Source organism: Oreochromis niloticus, unplaced genomic scaffold (genome assembly GCF_001858045.2).
Source record: "Oreochromis niloticus isolate F11D_XX unplaced genomic scaffold, O_niloticus_UMD_NMBU tig00007420_pilon, whole genome shotgun sequence".
NCBI classification, from domain to species: Eukaryota; Metazoa; Chordata; class Actinopteri; order Cichliformes; family Cichlidae; genus Oreochromis; species Oreochromis niloticus.
The window spans coordinates 11,788-15,750 of record NW_020328556.1 but is presented as its reverse complement, the minus strand read 5'-3'; the positions used below and the strand labels follow the sequence as shown (position 1 = coordinate 15,750).

General features: G+C 36.4%; 1 long non-coding RNA gene across 1 annotated transcript; it reads left to right on the top strand.

Moving 5' to 3' along the window:
- Positions 1 to 2,124: 2,124 nt before the first annotated feature.
- LOC109198800 (uncharacterized) lies at positions 2,125 to 3,748 on the top strand. The gene is made up of 3 exons (XR_002059419.2): positions 2,125 to 2,306; positions 3,231 to 3,259; positions 3,685 to 3,748. It is a non-coding gene; the product is annotated as an uncharacterized LOC109198800 (long non-coding RNA).
- Positions 3,749 to 3,963: the final 215 nt, after the last annotated feature.

The following is a 3,963-nucleotide window of genomic DNA, read 5'->3' as shown; positions in this document are numbered from 1 at the left end:
ATTGGGTGCAGTCACTATAGCAACCAGGCTCACACCTGCTGCCTAACGAGCTCTGTCTCTCACTCTGCCAAGATTCATCTTAAACTTTCTCTTTCAACTGCTGCTCTGTCCGCAGTGTTTGCTCTACAGCCATCATTTTACCCTCAAAACGTAGCCATCGTTCTTCTCTTTCCAGCACCGTGTCTTTCAAAGCTCATAGATTTAAACCTTTAAAAGTGTGTGGATCCAAGTGGAGGGATCACACTTTAGTCATTCAGTGATTCAAAGAATATGAACTTTTAATATTCATTCAGATGTTTTCTGACTCTAAATTTTCTTTTCTCATTACTTAGGTTTTTCTAATTTACATTTAAAACATTTTCAGCTCTTTTCCAACTTCTTCTGTGTGGATTTCAGCTTTTAGCAGTTCAGCACTTTTGTTTTCAGGTGCAATTTCTGTATTTTTCATCTCATCCAAAATTTCTAACTTAAATTCAGCAATTAATTCATTTCAGTGCATACATTCAGATTCAAGCATTCACACTGCAGTTTCTTCAGAAATGCACTTTCTAGTTAGTGTGAATGCTTGTAAAAGCATTCACAGTATTGTTCTTCTAATCTTTATTATTTATATTTATTCTTCCGTACGTTTTTGTAGTCCTACTCCTTCAAAACCGTTCAACTTAGAAAACCATTCAAACACCGTTAGATTCCTCTTCATTTGGACACGACTGCTTCTATTTTTCTCATTTTTAACATTTATATTTTTAATTTTATTCAACTTTTTTCAACAAAAATTTCCATGTATTCAATGGGGAGACCCTTCAAATCATCATTCACTTACTCATTTTAAACTCCTACTACTTCCACATACATTGACGTAGATCCACCATTCAAACTTTAAACGAAGACAAGACATTCAACTATTCAACTTGTATTTATCTTTTCAATATGTGTTATACTTTTCTTCAGTTCCAGTTTAAGTTTCATGATGTTTTTTCAGCCGTTTCAGAGTTTATAATGGGTGTGTATGGGACGGAATGTTGGGGCTAGAGTGAGACAGCCCAACTGCTAGAGTGAGAGGAGCGAAAAATTAATCTTAAAATATTTTTTAAAACTGCTGCTGTGTCCACAGCGTTTGCTCTACAGTTCTGATTTTACCTCAAACGTAGCCATCGCTGTCCTCTTTCATCCAATGTGTTTACTATTGTACTAGGTGTTATGGTTCTTTCATAAATGTCACCAAGCACAGCCTCCTCCCTCCAACTCCTCCATAGACTCTAATGTTAAAATGGCTCAGAAAGTTCGTTTGAAAATCAGAAGAGCATGCTGTCTTTACATTGTCACCACGTCCACATAATAAACTCCACAGGCATGAAAACTGAGAATTCAGTAGACTAGACATTGCTGTCGCTCACGGTGAAAGAATTTTGTCAATACAAGTTGTCGTTTTCTTTTGGGAACGATTTGTTTCGGGCTGACTTTTCTGTTCATTTTAAGGAGCACAAGTGAGGCGCATGTCTGTGTCATGTGTATGGAGCCATTGGGTGCAGTCACTATAGCAACCAGGCTCACACCTGCCTGCTTAACGAGCTCTCTCTGCCACTCTGCAAGATTCATCTTAAAAATTTCTGTTACAACTAAGCAGTTGGAGTTAGATTAAGTCAACAGGTACAATAAGTCAGATTTGACAGGGTTTTGCCACAGATTAACAGTATGTCAGTAGTTAGTATAGGCCAACTGAATAGAGCATTCTCATTGGCCTGTTAAATTCAAGCTGATTGTGTATTGGTGGACTTGTCTTCTGCACACAGGTTTTTTTTTTTTAGATCTGGGCAGTTGGAGTCAGTTGATGACTTTAAATTAATTAATAATTAATTAATAAAATAATTTCTGACTGGATCATTAAAGCTCACAGCATCTACCTGTCTGTAGTGGATTTTCCCACATTTTAAATAATCTATTCTCATTTAATATCTATGAGTGTATTCGTGGGGAGATAAACTATACAGACTAAAAACAAAGTAGTCTTAAAATAAAACCCATAAAACAGTTCAAGATGACATACTTTTTATTTGCTCGTTTAATGCCAGTTGCCCTCTTTCTCTGTATGTCACTCATTCGCTTATACTCAGGAAAAAGTATCAATTTGTATCCTGATGAGGCTTGTGTATTTTTTTTCTCTGTCTCTGTATGACAGAGAAATGTTTATGCTCAATATTGTTGTTCAAACTGATGCTCAAATTTCCAAGCACCACCTGAACGCCTCATCGGTCTTTAACTCATCACTGTACCACTGTCGTCATTCCGCTTTGCTCTCTGCTGTGGTAAGTACAATACACTCAGTATAGCACTGTTTTATTTTTATGATGGTAAAAATACATGTTTGACATTTAAACTCACATATCAAGTCTTTTTAAAGTTCAACAGAGTTCAAAGAATAAAGAAAGCAAAAAAAGAATAACCTTCGCTATCATTTATATAGGTTTATGACTTTTGCTGTTAGCAGCAGTGCTAACGCTAGCTTCAATGCTAATGCTAGCAACAATGCTAACGCTAGCTATAGTGCTAACACTAGCTTTAGCAGTTGTTAACTGACAAAAAGAATATTCCTGTGATATTCCTGTCATATTTATTGGCGGTCAGTGAGACAAAAGTAACAAATGGGCTTTATTATTGCCATTGTGGCTCAGTTTTAACAGTAAGAGTGCTTTATGACTTTTGCTGTTAGTAGCAGTGCTAACGCTAGCTTCAATGCTAATGCTAGCGTCAATGCTAATGCTAGCAACAATGCTAACGCTAGCTATAGTGCTAACACTAGCTTTAGCAGTTGTTAACTGAAAAAAAGAATATTCCTGTGATATTCCTGTGATATTTATTGGCGGTCAGTGAGACAAAAGTAACAAATGAGCTTTATTAGTGCCATTGTGGCTCAGTTTTAACAATAAGAGTACTAGCGCTAGCAGCAGTGCTAACACTAACTGAAGTGCTAACGCTAGCAGGAATGCTACCGCTAGCAGCAATGCTAAGGCTAGTAACAGTCTAACAGTAGCCTTACATAAGTGGAAATACTTCAGTTAATTAGTTTGAATTATAAAATGGCTGCTGTATCAGCTGGTGTGCTATATTACTCTATAATTACCCTGCTGACTATAAGTTCAGTGTATCATGTCGTGTGGGCTTTGTATTTCTGTTAGTCTGATAACACTGTACACACAATTAACATATTATTTCTCGTCTTACACTTTCAGGAACTTGACTGACACCTGTGCTTTGCCTGGTAGGTGTGCACATACTGTAAGAGAAGTAGACCAAATAAAAAAATAATCTGACTAATATAAGCTGTAAAGTGATGGGTTCAATCTTTGTGCTAGACCCTTTAAACACAATTTTATAAAAATACACATAAGTGCAGCTTAACAATTGGGCTAAAATATTTTTTCGTACATTTCTGTAGTCCCACTACATGTGATTAGTTAATGATTCATGATGATTATTTGTATTTAAAACATTATTGCTGAATTTAATTAAACATTTATTCTTTTAAAAAGTGCCCAATTATGCAACTTTTTGCACATGGCAGCCGACAACAGTTTAGCTTGAATATTTGTTTTGTCCTTTTTCAGTAGTCACAATTAGTTCATACAATTACCATGTGATATCATTTTAATAAAATTATTTTTTTTTCTTGTGTTTTGTTCACAGTGTGCAGAAGAAGAACAAGGACCAGATCTCCAGTCTTCTCTCTCACATCCCAACCCCCAACCCCTCTATCCTCTGTCCTACTGCACCTGTTGTCTCTGCCTTCTTTCCATCTGTATTTCACCCTGTGGTTTGTGAGAAATTTTGCCAAACCAAGAATCTTATTGCGGTTTGATTTCAAAGCCGTGTCTCTCCTGCTCTGTCTGTTCTCTCTGCTAAATTTTCTCTCTACCTGTTTTTCACTCTTTGGCTTGCTGCTGAAAAATGCACATGCCAATAAAG